This window comes from Asparagus officinalis, chromosome 4 (assembly GCF_001876935.1).
Source record: "Asparagus officinalis chromosome 4, Aspof.V1, whole genome shotgun sequence".
Classification (NCBI taxonomy): domain Eukaryota; kingdom Viridiplantae; phylum Streptophyta; class Magnoliopsida; order Asparagales; family Asparagaceae; genus Asparagus; species Asparagus officinalis.
The window spans coordinates 123,522,955-123,529,795 of NC_033797.1; positions in this window are offsets into that span (position 1 = coordinate 123,522,955).

Sequence of the window (6,841 nt, forward strand, 5' to 3'; positions counted from 1 at the left end):
GCCCCGTCGAACTCCAGCCCCCTCCTCTTCCCGACGCCCCAGCCACCACCGTGGCCATCACCTCCGCCTCTTCTTCCCCCTCCAGCTCCTCCGTCGTCGTCGTCGTTGAACTCCCCAAGCTCGAGTACCCTCTGTAGCCCCCATCTCTCTGTCGTCGCCCCGCCCGTTGCCGCTCGTCATTGCCTCCTCGAGCTGCTGCACACATCGCCGAAATAACAAATAACAAGTAGTCGTCACCGCCTTATCCACGGACCCGTATCCTCACATGGTAACGACGTATCGATCAACAATAACCCGAGGCAAGATCCCTATTCTTGCTCAGTACAATTTTAGATTGATCACAGATCAATTATGCATAAGAACTCATTTCTCGAATAATTATTCGTTACAAATATAGAACTGTCGTGAACATATTGAACTGAGAACTATAGCGTATAGAACTGTCATGAACGAAATGGACTGTGAACAATAACGTATGACCATTCACGTTGTAATACACATACTGTGATGACCTGCACGGATTTATTTGACGAATGATATTAAAAAGTACAAAAAATAATATTGTGATAATAGATACTATAAAGATAAAATAAAATAAAATTATTTTAGATTAATTTATAATTTTAAAGAATTTATTTAACAAAATAATCATTTTAAAATAAATATAATAAATTATTTTGGTGAAAAATCATTTTAGAGTAATTATAACAAATTAATAGAAATTATTTGACAAAAGAATTATTTTAGAATAATTATAAATAATTTAAAAGAATTTATTTTAGAATAAGTATCAATTTAGAATAATTTCAATAATTTAAGAGAGTTTTATAAAAGGAATTATTTTAGAACATTTATAAATAATTTTAAATGATTTATTTTAGAAAAGGGATTATTATGAAATTATTCATGGTTTAGGTTTCTTAATTTTAATTATGTGATATGCTATGATATTGTTAGTTGCATTTATTACTCTTTGTTACGTTTGAGAACCGTTAGAAATTCATGACTAGTGTGGCCTGGTGTGTCCTATTTAAGACTTAGAAACCTATGTGTATGTTAACTTAAAAAAACAAGAGAGTTGGGGTGGGAAAGTCATGGTTCATGTGATCGGATAAAGCTGTTAATGTATCTTCCAGGCTCGCGCCAATGGTTGGTATCGCCACTGGGGTTGGTTTGTAGGGCTAAAGTGAAGTGTGTACATCACTTTGGTCAGTGGGAAATTTATTTTGTCACCCGGGTTCTGTTTGAAGTTCGAACCAGGCAGAAAACGAATTACGTGTAGTCCTCTAGGCCGCATGTGTAGTGGGATTGGATACACGTAGGGGATTTGTAAATAGTCAGTTATCAATAATATGAACGTTGACTCTGTGTGAGATATGTACTAGTGAACTGTTATACAATGGCTAGTAGTGTGACCTTGTTACTTGGATGATTAGTCTGATCGCTAGCTGCATGACCTCGTTACCCGATCGATTTTGGATTCTTCTGACTATTATATTCTAGTGGTGGATTTCATTTAGATTATTACTATTATTATTATTATTGTTCTTGCTTTGGTCGTTCGACCGTTTATACTTTCCTTGTGGGATCTTGCCGTGTGTCATGCACGCTGACGTACACATGTTTTCTCTGGTGTACGTCAGATTTAGAGGACGAACAGGTCCAGTATGATGATGCATTAGAGCAGGAGTATGCCTAGCCGGAGTGTCTCCAGGTGGAACAGCAGAACAGACGGAAGCATAGCCTTTTCTTATACGTAGTCACTGATGGACACTAGATTACTTATGTAGTACCTTATCCTTTAGTCTTTCGATGGACTTAGTTATTTTTGCAGTACTTCCTTCTTATTTTGTTGGACTATGTATTTTCTTATTTTAGTTGGATTAATTTGTAACAAGGGCATGTTTGACCCAAACTTTGTGTCTTGGATGATATTTTATTTTTGATATGTCGTTTTTTTATTCTGAGTTGTTCATTATATTCTCGCTACTATGATCGGGGATCTGTGCCTTTGCATTTATTTCTTGACGCTTAGCATATTAGGTTGAGGAGAAATGTTTAATTTTATTTATTCTCCTTAATCTAATATGTCACGGGCTAGCTCACATCTCGGTTCCTTGGTATTTTGGGAAGCGGGGCGTGACAGGTTTTAGTGGTGGCCCATGCAGGTCCCGGTCCCGGTCGAGGTCCCGGTCATGGTCCCGATTTCCTACAAGTGAGAATATAATGCATAATTTAGACGCATATCATTTTTCATCCGTAAGACTATACTTAGCCCTTATTCTAGTATTTTGAATATATATATATATATATATATATATATATATATACCGCCTCCCGAAGTGGACCCGCGCCAACTTTTGGCAATGATTCAGGGACTGGCGACGAATCAACAGCATTTGGCTGGGCACTTGCAGCGGGAGCCTCACCAGCCTTCCCCTCGTACAGAACCTGGTGTTAGAGAGTTCCGGTATATGCGACCTCCTTCTTTCTCCGGTGCCGAAGGACCTCTAGCAGCAGAAGAGTTCCTGAAGGTTACCGAGACTATCCTTACGGTGACCCGCATTGCTCCTGCAGAGTGGGTGGACCTTATGGATGTCCAGCTCACAGATACGGCTTGAATCTGGTGGGCTCCTGAGAAGACACACCTGGAGAGGCCGATTCTGTGGGAAACGTTCACGGAACGCTTCAATAGGAATTATTTTCCACAGTCAGCCCGGGATGAGCTTCTGTGTAGATTTGTTGAGCTCAAGCAGGGAGGACGAATAGTTGATGAGTATGAAGCTGAGTTCTCTTCTCTTAGTCGGTATGCTCCCCATCTGGTTACCGACCTAGCTATTAGGAAGCATCAGTTCCAGAAGGGTTTGGACAAGTATATCAGGTTGGCTCTGGCTGGTAGAGCACTTATGACTCACGACGCCATACTGGATGCAGCGCGTGAGATTGAGAGTGATCAGAAGGAACCAGAAGATCCACATGTGGTTCAGAGTAGGACACCAGTAGCTCCATCCCGAAATGTCGAGCGTCCCCCTCCGAGGTAGCAGCAGGCTCCATAGAGGCAATAATTTTTCCAGCGGCAGCCAATTCATCTGGGCCACCCCTATTAGTGCCTTAGAGTGCAGACTCATGGCCAGCCTTAAGTGAAGTGTTCCTATTGTAGCCACGCTGGGCATACTCAGCAGGAGAGCCCTAGGCGTCTTCATCTGTGCTTCAACTGTTGGTCCCTCGGTCATGTCAGTCGAGAATGTCCGCAACGATAGTAGGCCCGTTTGCCCCCACCTCCAGTCTGGGCAGCTCTTCCAGCTCCACCTCGACCTGCTCCAGTAGCACCGGCTTAGCAAGGACCATATCCCCGAGCAGGGCCTCTACTTCCTTAGAAGCAGTTTTATCAGCAGGCACAGGGGCAGCAACCTACACGTCAAACATTCATGATGTCAGCTGTGGAAGCTGAGGCGAACGATCAGGTTATCACTGGTAAGAACTGTTCATTCTTAGTTTTACTTGCATATGAATTTTTCCTTATTTAGCATTACCTGATGATAGCATCATAGGATTTGTTATGAGTACTAAGTTTAGTTGCATTTACCTCCTCCTGTAATAGGCATGGTTCATGTTTCTTCCATTCTTGCTTTATCACTCTTTGATTTTGGGGCTTCCCATTGTTTCTTATCTCGTCGATTTGCGACCACCCACTCTCTTCCTATAACTCCTCTGACCATAGGCTGGAATATTAATACTGGCAGCGGTGTTTTAGTAGCGTCCAGTGGTTATGAAACATGTTCGGTGGTCATCAGCGGGAGAGAGCTCTTTGTAGATTTCCTGGTGATTGATTTGCCGAATTTAGATGCAGTATTTGGAATGGATTGGTTGGGGTCATTCTTTGTCACCATTGATTGTCGCCGTCGGAGTGTAGTATTTGAGATACCGGATCACCCGAGGTTGGAATTCCTTAGTGGCAGTACATCGGCTGGACCTGTAGAGTACATGTTCGCGGGAAAAATTGTTTTCTTCATTGAATTCATTGTTTTTATCAAGTAATCGTTTATCGGTTATAAAAAGATCCGGTCTTTTTATAAGATCCGGTTACAACGAAATAAAAAAAAAGAAATAAAAATTACAACTTTTCTCTTTTGTCGAACGAATCGCGAGCTCCTGTTTTGCGGTCACTCGCTTGTGTGGGTTCTTTGCCTGCGCCGGGGTTTATCCGTGGACCACCACGTGATCTAGATCCGGTCGGATCTACGTAGTATGACGGATGTTATTTCACAAAGGAAATAACAGCCGAGGTTACTATTTCGCCAAGGAAATAATAGCCTTTTAGTTCTCGGGATCAAAGGCCAAGCTTTGATCCGGAGGGAAACTGCGTAGATCTCAGATCTGATCTCTCTCGAACTCCTGCCTTATTTGGCGTGGATGATCGCCAAGAACCAGATCTGATATCTCCAAGTCCTCAAAGTTCCAAAGCTTTAATCTTTTTAAGGTTTGAGCCTTCAATCCAGCAGAGCTTCGCCGTCTAAAATTCCAACCCTCAAAAAATGAGCTCAAGCCCTCTATTTATAGGCTCTCAAATCTCTGCCTTGGCACAGATCTGGGCTGGCCACCTAGAGGTGGCTCGGCCACCTAGCCACCTAGAGGTGGCTCGGACACCGAGCCACCTAGAGGTGGCTTGGTTTTGGCCGAGTCCTCCAGGTGTTGCCGTGTTGTGTCCGTTGTCCGGTTCTGCGCTTCGTTGTTGATCCAGACTCTGATTTTGACAGTCCGAATCCCAATATGACAGTAAATCCGCCTTGGTGTTTGAGTTTAAATCTGTTCTATGGTTCGTTGATTTGTCGAATCACCATGCTGAGCTGTGTTAAGGGACCTATAAGCAATTTTATACGCCTACAGATACCCCCTCCAAAGTATTTCAGCCTCGTTCTTTTATAGAAGAGTCTGGAATGCTTTGGATATGATTGCCCCAACCTTCAATTGGTATGACGGGACTTTGGAATGGCTTCTATTCTTGATTCCTTCAATCCTTCAGGCTATTCGGTGCTTTGTCGAATGTCTGTAAGGGTTTCCGGTGCTGCATTTATTATCTGACCGTTGTCGGAATTTCGAATTTGAAGTTGGTTCCTAATTTTCTGATCTTTAGCTCGTGTTTGTTGGTTCAACATAGAACTGACCCTCGAATGTTGGCGTTGAGTCTTTATTTGCGACGCGTTGTCCGGCGTAGTGTTATTGAGTTATCCTTAAGAATATTTTTGGAAAAATATTCTCTAGGAACTTCTCAACCAAAAATAGGGAATAGTTTATACTCGTATACCTTATTGGAGTACTAAGAAGCAGTTTATACTCGTATACTTTTCGGAGTAGTAATTTTTTCATTGCAACGCATTGATCGGCGTTGACCTAGGGTTATGCGTTGACCGGCGTTGACCCTAGGGTTTCGAACGTCGTACGTTGACTTTTTGATCTATTGGAGTAATAAGAAGCAGTTTATACTCGTATACTTTTCGGAGTATTAAGAAGCAGTTTATACTCGTATACTTTTCGGAGTATTAAGAAGCAGTTTATACTCGTATACTTTCGGAGTATTAGTTCTTTCATTGCAACACGTTGACTGGCGTTGACCTTGGGTTACGCATTGTCCGGCGTTGACCTTAGGGTTTTGAACGTCGTACGTTGACTTTTTGATCGCAACGCGTTGACTGGCGTTGACCTAGGGTTACGCGTTGACCGGAGTTGACCTTAGGGTTTTAAACGTCGTACGTTGACTTTTTGATCACAACGCGTTGACTGGCGTTGACCTAGGGTTACGCGTTGATCGGCGTTGACCCTAGGGTTTCGAATGTTGTTGGATGCTCAAGTCACGAGACCAACTAATGAAGCTGATGCGTCAGTGACTCTCGCATTTATAGGATTTTTGGCAAACCCCCAGCCATCAACGGGTTTGATGCGCCTTTACCAACTACCGTTTGAGTCGGGCTAGCATGCGGCTTGTTTAAGTCCGTTCCGCATGTGACGTTATGCTAAAAGAGTTAACCCTTTTAGTGCTACGATATTGAATACGTAGACTTCGTCTTTCTCCTGTGAAAAGACTAAACAGCAACGTGTATCAGACGTTAACTTAGGATTTTTGGCAAATCCTCAGCCCTCAACGGATTTGACATGCTTTTACCGATTACCGTTTGAATCGGGCTTACATGCGGATTGTCTAAATCCGTTCCGCATGTAACGCTGTGCTAAGAAAGTGAATTCTCTTAGACTTGGCGCTACGACTTCGAATACGTAGACTTCACCATTGTCACGGGAATAGGCTACCCGGCAACGTGTGTTAGATGCTGACTTATCCCTACTTAGGCTTCGGGATAAAATACCCCAGAATCGAACTCTGGTGTCTTCTTCTACGGAAAAAGACTAAACCGGCGACGCGTGTTAGGCGTCGGCATATCCTTTCTTAGGATTCAGGATGAAATTCCCCATGCGTGTAAGGCATGGATTTTGGTGTTATTAATAACAACCTGCCACAATGTTGAATATACGGACGAGTGTTCTTTTTAACGGTTAAGAACTGACCGGCAGCGCGGGTTAGGCGCAGACTTATCCCTGCTTAGGTTTCAGGATATGATACCCCAGAATCAAACTCTGGTGTCTTTTTCTACGGAGAAAGACTAAACCGACAGCGCGTGTTAGGCGCAGACTTATCCCTACTTAGGATTCGGGATAAAATTCCCCGTACCTGTGAGGCACAGGTTTTGGGAGTTGAAAAAGGTGGTGTCTTCTCTTGGGACAAAGACGAACCCGAAATGGGAGAGGAAGAATTTTATATTCTATCTCCCGACACTGAAGAAGAATTTTA